Below are 14,041 nucleotides of genomic sequence, written 5' to 3' on the forward strand. Positions count from 1 at the left end.
TTTGGGTTGATCTTTGACTTTACAGTTTTGTACCACTTTCTGTTGGTCTATCGGACAAAATCCCAAAGAAACCTGTAAAAAAAAGTCTATAGTTGCAACAAGATAAAATGAGAACACGGTCAAGAGGTATGAATATTTTTGCAAGGCACTGTAATTCCTCGACTCCCACAGAGTTTTTAGCAGACAGACCTTGGTATGAGACGGGAGTTGCTTACATGCTGGCAAGTAATCAATGGGAGGTGGTCTCTCTGCATCCAAGAGGGAACCGCTTTAGCTTCTGAGCCAGGGCAAGATGGCAAAGGCTAAATGTGTCTGTTGTCACTGAGACATCACACAGCAGCTGACACTGAGGCTCAGAGGGGCCACGGAGCAACAACACCACCCACTAGTGGGCTGTCAGTGCACTGCTGTCATAATTTATCCTGTTTAGTAAAATGTAAAAAGGATAACAGGTAGATTATTCAACATCTATTAACACACAATGGAGCCTGATGTGAATGCTCAGTTAGCTTTCCAGTAATGGTAAGTTATTACTTCACCATTAGCACAACTGCAGCAGAGACACAAGCTTGGTTGACAGCGCTAAGATCCTCCTCTTGGCTCTGATTAGTTGATTCTAACGGGAGCGGTGTATTTCTGCAGATGGCTGTAGGACCATAGAGAGGAGGCAGAGAAACTCTATTTTTTTCACAGATTATCTGTCTCAGAATGTACTCTCTCAACAAAGTAGCAATTTTTTGCAGGTATGGGGAAAAATACATATTGTTTATAAAAGTTACATAGCCTACTTCAGCTTTTATCTGAATAAATAATTACAATATTTCTTAAGTAAGTTTGAAAAAGCCTGAGTATTAAGGCGGCTGGCGGAGCATATTGTCCAGAGGTTTCACATGAATATTGCGCTGCTACAAAGCAGAAAAGTGTTATTCTAAATATAGACAGAAGATGGCGCCCAAATGTTACAACCTGTAAAATGAATCCACTCGCCTATACTCAAGATGCCTGGAGCCGATGTCCAGATGTCACCATGCAATCACAAAGGTAATTTTGTTACAATGCAAGTCTGGCAAAAACTTTACCAGTTTCAGTGCAAACGATTTTGTTTAAAAGTCGGCTAATTAGTTAACTATATATCAGAATAAATGTAGAGTATGGCAGGCAGACTATGAACGAAGATAGAAATGGCTCGTTGGATTGTAAGGTTTGTGTTAAAGCAGCCAAGAAGTCCCTGAATGGTCACCCTGGACCTGGAGGAGCTACATAGCCCTGCTGCTCAGATGGGATCATCTGTTCACAGGAGAAAAAACATGTTCCTGAGGGAGGATGACAAGAAGAACACACTAACAGCGCAGCTTGCCACAGAAAACAAGTTAAAAGCTGCTCTGGTCAGATGAGAGCAACGATGATCCTTTTAGAAAAGCGCTAAATGTGATACATGGTGGTGACAGCATCATGCTGTGGTAATGTTTTAAATAACTTTAAATTGATGCGGAGGTTCTTTCAGCTAGAATATTGTGGTTTGCGACAATAAAGCAGAAAAGTGCAGTACTCAAAGCAGACAGGAGATGGCGGAAACTCAACACTGCAGTCCACACACCTGTTTATTAGTTGGTTAACAGACAGAGGTAAAAACAGCATCTCATTCAGCACCCTAGATAAATTCAGACTCTTAAAAAAATCATATAAGTTACTACAACAAACACCTGCTTTTGGCTATTGTTTTATAAATAGCATTATCTCAAAATTTACCCGACATCTGTGGTATAGAAATCTGTGTATATTTACATCCAGCGCTTCATCCGAGCCCCTTAAACCAGCAATGATTGGACAGACCTGCTGCCACTCAAACATCACGACTCGGCTGTGTAGTTTTATACAGCCTGGGTTTTCCAGCTGCAATTGAGAACGTATAGGTAATCATCCAAAAAGGGTCTGGAAAGTTAATACTCCAAGGTGAACTGTGTTATAAGTTGGTCAGAATATTTGGAAACATGCTTAAGCTAATAACTTACTAGGATATTTGTAGTTGCATGGGACCGATTTAAATTGGTTCCAGTTTGAATAAGTTTGCTCACTATAAAACGTTGTAATTCAATTTTTGGAGTATTTGTGTAGAAATACTTACAATTACTTACCAAGTCTTAATAGGTGGGAAAACAAGTTCGCTTCTCCCTCCCCGACCCTCCCCTAAATGCTTCTGGAGCCGACATTTGTTTACCCGTCGCTGTCTATGGGGAAATTTCCGACAGCTCGTGAAGGCATCGCCAGTCTCATTGTGGCCCTGTAGATCTAACGCCATCACACGCAGCGGCTACTACGGAGCAGCAGGGCAATAGAACAACAGGGCCACCGCCGCCGCCGCTCAGCCTTTATTACCGACACATTCGTTCAGCTTAAAGCGATGGAATACGGCGCTGTGGGACATTAGTGCCGCTTATATCGGTAAGTGACGCTCTGCTCTGGTTTTCCACATCATTCTGCTCTGTCCTGTCTCCAAAGCGCAGTGAATGGCTGGGATTTATTTATTTCCATCCCCAGACATTATTTCTTTTTTATTGGCGTTTCTTTAAACATGAAGGCACTTAAGCAGCGTTAGCTCTCTCGGCCGGTGTTTTCCTCTGCTGCTGCTCCAGCAGGGCTGTGGAGCTGAGGCGTCGTCCTGGTTTGAACGTGATGCCCTGGTCGCTGCTCCAGCAGCTCACATCCCCTTTGTGACTTAATGGAAGAATCAACACGAAGCTAATTAAGCTGCTGGTGCTGGTAGGGGTTTGAAGGGGTGGAGGGGAGGGAGCTGTTAGTTCTCCAAGCACTGACGCATTTTGATCCTCTTATTTACCACAGTGCCCCCCGCTCCCCTCCCTGGCTTTCCTCCCATCAAACCATCAACATCTCATATCGATGCTTGGTGGAGTCAGATGAAGGACACATGATTCGGCTGCTGTGTGTTTCTGGTGGTGCTGCAGGGTTTTGGTGGGGGGGGAGCAGTCTGGATCCACGCTAAGCGGTCGGTGCAGTGCAGCTTTAAATGTGTCTGTGCGTGAATCATATGAGGCTGGAACACCACGCTGCTGCTCAACTCTTCTCAACCAGTTTGTGGTCCAGCTTCCAGTCGCCATCCCCACATTAATAGTAAGGAAAACCGCGGCTCCAACGGATAGTTTTGGATCTTGTGTTTGACTGGCTAATATCTGTCTTCTTTTTTTCTTTCCTTTCCGTTTTTTTAATGTGGCCAATCAGATGAAAGTTTCCAGTGGATTGTACTGACCTAGATGCTAAACCTGAAAATGAACAGGATGTTGTGATTATGAAAAGCAAGAAATTCAATTTAATTGCAGTTGATATTGAAAGTTTTCCTACTATTGAAAAAACTTCAGCGTAATTCAGTTCAAAATGATTTACCCCAAAGTTAAAGGAAATGTTTGGGTACTCCTGTTATCCATCCACAAAGAGTCGCTGTAGATGGTGATGCTGTGCGCAGGAAGGATCTCCACTAGCAGTCAGTCTTGCAACGAATCAGCGGAGGCCTCTGACTGAAGATTGTTGCTGTGTGATAGTCTCGTGACTCAGCACATAAATGTTGGAGTTGGGGATATTGAACTTCCTCCTCTCTCTGCTCTGCATCCATGAAGCCTCCTGTTCAACTCCTCTGGGATTTGGGGTCATAGGTCAGATATTAAGTGAGCTTTTGAGATGCTAACCGGCTGCTCCCAAGAGGGAAAGTCAGATGTGGCACACCAACCCCAACCTCATGGCTGATGCGTGTTTAAAATAACTTTATTACTGAACAGTTTATCTGCATTTTTCATTGTTCATTATATTGATTCTACACACAAACACTTGCAGAAACCCTGTGAACATGTTTTTATAGTGTTTTTCTGTTAATATGTGCCTCGTTGAGTACAACAGATAAATCCTACTGATTTCTGGACTTGCATGTTGGTCATTTATTCTGGATGAAACTCCTGACTTCACAAGTAAATGTCAGTCAGTGTACCTTGCACTTTTTCTCTCCATTTTCTTTTGTTTTGTGTGTCTTTTTTTCTCTTTAATACTCTTCAAAAATATCGGTGGGTTTAGAATACTCTAGAAGTGTGAAATCTTCTGGCTGTTTGTGCTGATCAGTTTTGCATTCGGCTTCATTTTCACAAAAAACTCTTCAGCTTAGCTAGAGGCTCTATAAAAGGCGGTGAACTTATTTTAGTCCATGCAGCTAAACTTAGCAGGTGTATCTATATTTATGCTGTGGTCTGTAGCGAAACCACTTGAACACTTTAATACTAACTAACATTATTCGTGTGGTGATGTATTTTTACTTTTTTTAGCATGTTGCACATATATTATGGCTTCAAATGATCCCAAGTCATCATCCCTCCTCTCCCATGCTTTATCGTTAGTGTGAGAGTTTTTGTGTTTAGTTTGTGCCCAGCGGTTGGAGCTGCGGGTGAAGTCCAACAAACTACGTCAGATTCTTCATCTGCAGCAGGGCTGACTCTTAGAAGCTGTTAATCACCACCTTATCTGCTGGGAATGGTTTTCAGTATTTGCTTCTCTGATTTGAGTTAGTTTGTGTTTTAAAATGTAATACCTGACTTTCTGTTTCATTCCTACACTTGAAGGAGGGTAAACCGCGAGTAAACATATTATTTCCTGTTATCTTTCCATCATGCAGCAGCACTTTTTCTGTAGTTTCTAATTGGGGTTAAACATTCTCATCACCTCCGTTTCCTTTGAGAACAGTGCTGGGTGTTCCCCCATCTATTGTCTTAGCGGATAAAACCCCACCAGGTCTGGATCACAGCCATTTTGTTCCACGAGCTGGGTTTGCAGAAAAACTAGAAGGTCACTCGGTTTACCGGCTTCTTGCAAAGTTTTCAGAGTCCTCTCACTGCAGAGACTGTAAGCAGGTTGTGGTTTCCAGCCATGTGGCGGTGAAGCACACTGAGTTCAGGTGCTGCAGGTGCAGCGAGTATTGTTCAGGTGGATTCATCTTTAGGGTGAGCTCTGTGCAGAACCAGCAGTCCTGCAGTTCTGTACAGGAGAACAGTAGTTTATGCTTTACAGCTATGCATTCATTATTCCATGTGAAATGGCGCCACTAATTATTATTGAACAGGTTTTATAAAATGTTGCAGATACATAGTTATCTTATGCTTTTTTTGTTGTTGTTTTTTGGGGGTTTTTTGTTTTTCAGAGAAAAAATTCCTCTCATGTCAGTAAACATGCAATGATCAAGGTTTTTCTGTCCAATACTGATTCCCAACGTGTGCAGCAGTTTTTTATATTTATATACACACTCATTTTAATTCCAACCTAATGAAAAATAAATTCTATAATTCTCCCCATCTTTGCTTGAAACCAATGGTGAGAAAACTTCCACTAATGCGCTAATAGCAGAACAAATTTTTCATTTAGCTCTTTAGTGCTTTCACTAACTTTGAAAACATTTAGCGCACCTAACCTCCCATGAACAACACTAACTTACTTGGCTGTTTTGTAAAGTTTTAGTTGAATAAAGTTCAATATGTGTGGTGAAGTGTTGGTTATCGACTGTTATGAATTGTTTAAATAGTTAGAAATTTATGTGCATGCTCTTATTTTGAAGTTGCTTAAGTCTGTTTATGGACCAGCTCAATTTCCTCTCCTCATATTCTCTCTTTTTTTATGACACATGGAAATTCTAATGTCAAAATCAAACTGTTGATCGAGAGTAGTTTCCTTTAAAGAGCAGAGCAGACATTAACGCTGCAGCATTAGCTTCTGCTAAGCACCATGTTGGTGTAGTTCTTTACGGTTAGTGGGGTTAATGTTTATGATTAGTGCTTTAGTGTTAGCAAAGTTAGCCTTTTAGCTAGCATCACACCAAAAACCATCAGAAACCTTTCTTTATAAAACACTTTCTGTTTGTTGATGAGTCGATGGGAGCGGTTTAGTTTTGATGTGTCTACTAAACGTATAGAAAAAGATCTTTCATCTCCTTAACAACTAAATCAAGAGAAAACTGAAAGTTTCCGTTGTGTGTCTGTCTGATTGGTCAGTTCATCTCTACATCTCAGGTTTTACACATCATTCTGCCGGCCATGATGGAGAGCTCTTCCACAGAAACAGGAGAACATGTTGAACTGAGATGAAAGGCTTAGATAATAAACCAGAGCAGATATAGACCGCGATGTGTTTGCTGTCATGTTCTTGTGGTTATCTTTGTTTTTGTTAGCGGTCAGTCTTTTCTTCCAAACAATCTCTGCTATTCTCCTCCTCCACCCACTGATCAGCAGGGAGGAGCTGCTCCACTTTAATTAGTTCTGTAGCAATATGAATAAGTCTACCAACGATGGGAAGAATGATAAAAATGTTGCAGTGATTATGAAATATACCAGAACCCACTTCAAGGGCCAATTGCTTAGCTGATAATGAACTTCATTCAGTCATGTTTCCACCAAGTGAACATGGAACAGCTGACACACAGTACGGTGACGGTTGCCTTGGTGATGACAGCATCAGGCTTGTTCCTTGCTTGGTAATCTTTCTGAAGCAGGGGTCAAATCAATGTGAACGCACTTGATAGAGGTCAAGTTGAGTAAATTGTGAGGGAAGATGCTGATGATGACAAGAACTGGCATCATGAGACTCCATCAGTTCCCCTGGCAGTCAGAGTATTTCTAAAGCTTTCTGCTTGGATCAGGTGTTAGATACTAGATACTAATAAGATACATTTTTAGAATCAAATTAAGTTGTGTTTCTTGGAATTTCTTCACACCTACAGTTTAAAAAAAAAAGTCCTCATTTTTTTCACATTACATGTCCAAATCCTGTTCATTTTATGGGACAGAGCGACACAAAGTTGAGCAACATTGGCAGAAGTAAAATGATGCAGGATGTTTCAAAATGTTCTGCAAATATAAATCTGAAAAGTACAGAAACATTTTAACTGCCAGAGCTGGGAAATGGATTCAGGAGCAGTGTCTAAACGACAAAACGTTCTCGTTATATCAAGATGCATAACTCACTAAAAATAGAAGACTTTTTTTGTCTTAATGAGATGCTTTGGTAACACTTTTTTGATGGGGTGTGCACAAGACTGACATGATGCTGTCATAAACATGACATAACATCTGTCATGAACATGAAGGAGTCTTTATGAATGTTTATGACTGTTGTCACGAAGTGTCATTCGGTAAATAATGACACACATAATGCAAAGTTGACCATTTTAATGGACTTTTAATACAAGTTTCAATGCAATTTTGCATTAAATGTCATTATTTATCAAATGACACTTCATGACAACAGTCGTAAACATTCATGAAGACTCCTTCATGTTCATGACAGTTGTCATGTCATGTCAGTCTTATGCACACCCCGTCAAATAAAGTGTTACTGATTTTTTTTTTTTTAATTGTTACAATCAGATATCATTTAAACGAAAATATCTTCTCATTTAAATAAGAAATGTCATAAGTGTAAAATGGAAACACCTCTGAGGAGTTTCAGCTATTGTCTAGAAGAATCAGGTTCGAGGAATGAACGTAGTGAGCCCCTTTAAGCCTTTTTAACAAGTTGTAATCTGTATGAGGAGTGTATTTTTATATGTTATTGCGAGAGAGTTTTCTGTAATAACTAGATATAAAACTCGCTAAAGCAAGAATCCTCATTTTAACAAACTTTGCATCTCGTAGTGAGAAACTTCTTGTTTTAAGGAGACATTTTTTATTTTAGTGAGAAACTTTCTTATTTTGACAAAAACGTTCTTCTTCTAGTGAAAAACTTCCTCATTATAACAAAATGCTACTCCTGAATTTATTTCCAAGCTGTGTCAGTTAAACATTTCTGTAGAAAGTGACATACTTGTGCATCCAGCCCCCTGAGTCAGCTCTGTGTAGAATCTTGATCTGAACTGTTCTGTCAAAGCTCTGGTTGGATGTTTTGGCTGTTTGTCCTGCTCCAGTCATTTCAAGTTGTGTTATCCACCTGTGTCTATGTCCTTCCATCTGAACACAACCCCTGGCAATGAGAAACATCTCCACAGCATGATACCGCCTCCACCATGTCTCACTATGTGAATATTTAGAGCAGTGGTGTCCAAACTTTTAGGACAAAGTGTGAAAACCCCCAATCTGACAGTCCTCAAGGACCAAAATGAACTTTATCCTGACCATAAAAAATACAAAAATAGTCTTATTGAGAATTTGTTCTCCTTTACTTGCACAACAATGAATTAAATAAATTAGTATGACATTTGCCTTAATGTTTACACTTGTTTAACCTTTTGGGCCAATTAGTTTCTATTTTCTTGGTCTATAAAAATTTTTTAGTTCTCTTCCAGCAATAAAAGTGAAAATTTAAAACATTCACTGTGTTTAGCCCAAGTGTTTGAGTAAAAAGTGTTTATTTCTATGAAATAAAAACAAAAAAGAAACTTTTTTGTGTCGTTCACATTCCATTTAAGGTATAAAATATAAACCCTAAAATAATTGCTAAAAGTCTCCAGACATCGACTCCATATGCCGGATGACCAGATTTGCCTCATTCTTCAAATGCAGTCAGGGAACATGCAAACTTTCAGTTTTAGGTCTGATTTGTTCACAGCAAGTCTGCTGTGTCCTTGATGTGACAAACATCATCTGTTTTCCTTTCAACATTGGCCTCCACCTTGCCATCTTTGTAAAGTCCAGACTTGTGGAGTGCACCTGAATTCCCTCTAAGCAAATGATGGGATATTCCGTGTGACATAAAATATAAAATTTTTATATGCATTTTTGAAGAGGGTAGAATACACCGAAACTCTAGAAACTAAAAATTAGATATCGAATAAATAGAGTCAGCAAAGCCAAGCTGACAAGTAAGCACGGCTCACTTATATTGGCTCTGTTCATCAGGAACCTTTCGATGGTCCCAGCCTGAAGCACAGAGCTACAAAACAGCTGGATAATATCACGTCTGAGCTTTTCTCAGAAATACGATAATTTCCACATCAAAGACGACTTTCATAGACGACTCCTTCAGATGTGGTTTTCAGCTCAAGTCCTTCTTGAGATGAAAATGTGTTCCCTTAACGAGCCGTGATGTCGTCACGCGGAGCCGGCGTGGCGTCAGACTAACCCGACTCGCGCGCTCACAACTGGAGGTCCGGTCAGCCGCTCCCTCTGCTGCTCGGCGTCAGACAGGGACCGCTACAATGCCGCTCTTTGTGTCATGCTTACAGTGGAGGGGAAAGTCGCTCTCCATCCGTCTCTCTTTCTCTCTCGTTCCTGCTGAGTCACGGTCCGCTCTCAGGCTCAAGCGAAGTTATTGTTACACACGAGTAAATAGTGCGCCGCGGATGAATGCGAGCTGTCACAGAGCTGCTGGAGAGCTACCCATCATCTAATCATCTCTGACTCTGCAGCGGGTTACAATTGTTTTGGGTTTTTCAGTATAGTTTAATTTTATTTTGTTGTGACATTCTGTCTAATTGAGTTAGTTTTAATGAGTTTTTAGAGTGGATTAGCTAGTTTTTATTAGTTATTGTTTAGCTTCAATTTAGTTCTAATGAAGCTGTAGTTTTAGTTTTCCATACCATGGTAAATTTTTAGTGGCAGAATTCGAAAAGGTCATAGTATTTTATTGTAGTTATGGATACATCGATTGGGTAATGAAGACTCAACAGATGAGACCATTTTCAACAAATGTATTCAACTGTTGTTAAACAATAACTGACTCTGGTGTTTTCTCAAAACTTTCACTCATTCTTTTTGAGGACCAGCTTCAGTTCTACCAACAGGATTAAGCAGTGTCATAATTTACCAACAGCTGGTGTAAACTGCTTGTGTGAAGTTCGAAAAGCTAAAAAATAGATTCAAAAACAAAGTATACCTTCAGTATGCATTAGTTAGCTTTAAAAACACATGATGTAGTTCCAACTAGTTTTAGTTTTCTCCCATTAATTACCGTTTTTATTTATTTCAGTTACAAAAATGTTTTCTCAGTTTCAGTTTTCGTTATTTAGTTCTTTTAAGTTAACTATAATAACCTTGGTCTGCAGTTCCTTCATTGGTTCCATCTTACCTCTAAAGTGGCTGTTGATTAAAAGTTACTTTTACAATTACTAAAAACACGCTTGTAGTGTCACACTGATATCCAATGAGGAATGAGTGCATGACTTTAATGATGTAAGCATTTCTTTAATTTTTCTTTTCTCTGAATTCAATTAGCCTTTTGTCTTGCTTCAAGAGCTGACGCACATCCTGTTTGCACGCTCCCTTATCGTTGGCCCTGCACTTCCACCTGCCACAGCTTGGCTTTTTGCTTGATTACTACGTGCTCTAGGCGTGTAAAGTCAGTCAGAGCCTTTCGATTGCGGCTTCATTTCCTCTGAAAGGAATCAGAGTTGCTCGTTTGCATCTGGTGCACAGGCAAGCCGAGCTTCCTCTCATACCCTGCCCAACATTTTTCCATTTTTAATCTCCCTTTGCTTTTTTTCTTCTCCTCCCACTTAATCGCTCCAATTCCATTTTGCTCTCAAGTCCATTTAGCCCGTATTCAGGAGTTCAGCAGTGCACTGGAGCGCCTCGTTCTATATTTAAAAGCTGAATAAATTGAGCATAAGTCTTTTAATTCGGCCTGAAAGTTTGTACCGCTGCTGAGGCAGAGGAGAGCTAATGCTAGGTTACTGAGACATGTTTCAGCCACATGTTGGAGGCTGGGCTCTGCAAATCTGTGATTACTGCTGATTTTCTGGGACTTCAGAAAATGAAAAACAGATGGAAAATTAATGGACAGCTCTTAATGTCTGAAAGGAGCTGAAGGAAGAACGTTGACACCTTAATGCACTTAGTTTTCACTGTAGTGGAGAGCAGTGTTAAACCTCTCTTTGTAGGTACTGTATACGTTAGAGGTTGATTAGCATTGAAGTTATAGGAAGAAAAATTACACTAAAATCAGCATCACTAGCATTGTCTCACATTTCTATCTTTTTGCCATCCGCTCTTCAGTATTCTGGAGTAAAAACCTACGATCTTTGACTGTAACTAGGCCTGAATCAATTTTTGAAATAACTGTCAACTAATTTAATAATTTATGAATTGTTAACGGGAGTGTACAGACTCTAAAAAGGTAATGTGCAGAGCAGTAATTAAATTAATATGTTCTACCCAGAACTCTTTGAGTGGAAGATTTAACTTCACATGATTAAAATTTTGTATAAAAAAACAAAATTAAACAAAAATCTTCCAATGAAACACCTTTTGCTGTCCAATTATTAACCAGTTAATCCAAAAAATAGACAATCTGAAGGCATTTTTATAAAAAAAACAAAAAACAGGCTTGAGCATAATGAAATGTTCGATTTGAGATGTCCATAATCCTTATAATATTTTCACTCATAATTTATCTCATTGTTTTATTTCATTTATTAATCTGGAGAGGTTTTTCAGTTTAAATTTCAGCAGATTGGCTCAAAACACTTTTTCAGTCAGTTACATTCTTTCTACAGTTCTGCCTCAGATTAATAACCTTTTGTTTACTAGGTAGTAGTTTAGCTATTTATACGTCAATATTGCCTTTAACCAGTTTTTTTTTTGTTGTTGTAGTTTTTAATGAGAACACTTAAAACTGCAATGTTAAGGTCAAACATTTAGGAGCACCTAGCATTTGCTCCTAAGAACAGTGAGACACCAGAGAGCATGTGATGGCTGGACATTCCCATTGCACTTATATTTGTGTGAAGCTATTTGAACAGATGACTGGACCTGGAAGTTGCTCCTACGGATTAATCAAGCTCAACACTTCTCCTTTCTCATTTCCTTTGAATGCCACATGATGTCGCATACAGAGTTTTACATTAAAACACATTCACGTTGACCCAACATTTAACTCGGGTGTTTTGGATTAACCTACCAGAAGCTTAGACATTTTACTTGTTCAAGAGCTCACTTGTGATAATTAGCTGCAGCTGTAGTTGCTTCTTCTCAGCATCTGAACTGGACTGAGATATAATTAGATGTTTGAACTGCAGGTGAAACCTCTGTCTTGGTTTATAAACTGTAAGTACAGTTGATTGGGGGCTTTGCAGCACACATTTCTTTGCTTGCGTTAAGTACATTTTAGCAGACATAAAAAAGATTGTTTAAATATTTTTTTAAATGTTACACTGTAGCAGCCTGATAAAAATAGAGGTAAAAACCCATAGTGCATATTTATGTTGAAAAAAATTATAACACAACTTTGACTGGTGTATTTCTCAGGCAATTAGTCTACTAGGTGACTCTGTGTCGAACCTGAACCTGTTCTTCTGGTGGGGTAAAAGGTAAAATAGAGGTCATCCATTCACATTCACACCAGCCATCTATTTAGTCCGCTCCAATTAAACTCTAGTTTGTTTACCTAGAAACTCCAGTTGGTTTTGGAATGTGAATGGTTGATCAAAATCTGATATGGTTGAACTCTGGTTTGGTTGGAATGCATGACGCCATGCAGACCAGAGGCCGCTCCAAAAGCAGAAAGTGGACTATGGCACCGGGGATTCTGGGTAAATATAGCCAAAACAAATGTGCTAACGGGAGAAATGGCTCATGCTCTTATGCCAAAGAGAAATCTTACAACTACTAAAGTCTGACACTCCATTTTAGTTTACATTGTCTGAAGAAGGAAGCTGTGGTCAGTGTCTTCTTCAGAGACACTTTTGTGTCATTATCTTTAGTGGTTCTTGGTGCAGCGCCACCACAGGCGAGATTGACCTGTAAATCTTCAGTACTCATTTATCCAGACGGCAGGGGGAGGAGCTTAATTGTTTTATAATTTCTAAGTTTTCGTGGTTGAGTTGCTGCATTGGCACTGGATGTTCTCTATCTTCCTGGTTTTAGTGAGAACACAACTGGAAGTAAGAACACCCAAAGAAGCCTTGACTAGCTAATCTAGTGCAGGCTAACTGTGCTTTAGAAAAGCAGTGACGGTGGCACTCCTTGAAGTTGAGCACCATGACTTTTAAAACTGCAACTCTTTTAAAATGATGTCACGTGTTCATCCCACCCTAAAAGAACAACTCAAGTAAATCATCCAAAAATAACATTTAGGTGACATTCATGCTCATGTTTATGGAAACTAATAAGCCAAACTCCAATGCAAGCAATGAGAAATTGAAGCATGTTTAAATGTAATATTGCCAGGCCCACACATGGCTGTCATAGCTTTCCACTTGACTACAACCCTCAAAGAATTTCAGTCAGTCTTCCTGGAAGTGTTTTCAATCATTTATTATTAACTGCTATGAGGTCAAGCTGTTGATGGGTCAAAGGGCAGTTATGGGTCAGCTGATGTCTGGGTTTTAGATTTATAATCCATCTCTCCAGCAGCACATCGTAACCTCCCTGATGTCTGTGTTTTGCAGTTTTCTTGTGTTTGCTCAAACAGGTGGGTTATACCGTACATCTGGCTGTTTCATTACTTATTGATGATATGTTTATCCTGTGGGAGGCGGGCTGATGGCTGCTGTTTGGGTTTGGAGGGGAAAACAACAGTGCTTTATGCGTGCATGTTTATTGCTCAGAGAGATTTCATCCATAATTAACCTGCTGTGAGGTTGTTTTTATTTCACCAGTGATTAACTGTGTGAGGGGGAGTGACGAGCGCTGCAGTCTGACTGAAACAACGCCTGGATGTGACAGACAAGCCAATGTGCTTCCTGTAATCTTATGGATGCATGTTGAGCTGTAGCTTGAGCAGAGCGAGGCTTTAACCAGTGTCTCACCTCTGAAATGAGCCTCGTCTCAGCAGCATGTCACAGCCGGCTCCCTCTGCAGCGTCCCGCCTCGTGGTCTGTGTGTTCAGCTCCTCACTTTGACTGCAGCCTCTTTTCTCTGCATTGCTCAACTTGGATTTAAGATGCAGACGAAGAAAATCAAAGCTCAGGATGGCAGTCCTAATGCACTGGTGAAGGCCAAGTGTCTAAATGCTCTCGTTTTGAGTATTCAAAGTGAAACTAGCTAATTAATCAATAAAAAAAAAACATGACGGTAATATTTTAAGTCGGGATGCACCGATTGATAATCCGGTTGATTAACTTGGCCAG

At 39.8% G+C, this 14,041-nt stretch overlaps 1 protein-coding gene across 4 annotated transcripts in view; it reads left to right on the forward strand.

The window, feature by feature from the left end:
* The first annotated feature begins 2,221 nt into the window (after window positions 1-2,221).
* Window positions 2,222-14,041, forward strand: part of fynb (FYN proto-oncogene, Src family tyrosine kinase b) — a 73,218-nt gene continuing 61,398 nt past the window's right edge. The window contains exon 1 of one of the 4 annotated variants that reach the window (XM_007556003.2): window positions 2,222-2,442. The gene's annotated coding sequence lies outside the window, so the exon portion shown is untranslated. The remainder of the gene's footprint in view (window positions 2,443-14,041) is intronic. The other 3 variants (XM_007556001.2, XM_007556005.2, XM_007556004.2) reach the window with 3 other exon arrangements.

Source organism: Poecilia formosa, unplaced genomic scaffold (genome assembly GCF_000485575.1).
Source record: "Poecilia formosa unplaced genomic scaffold, Poecilia_formosa-5.1.2 Scaffold75, whole genome shotgun sequence".
In the NCBI taxonomy this organism is placed as follows: Eukaryota; Metazoa; Chordata; class Actinopteri; order Cyprinodontiformes; family Poeciliidae; genus Poecilia; species Poecilia formosa.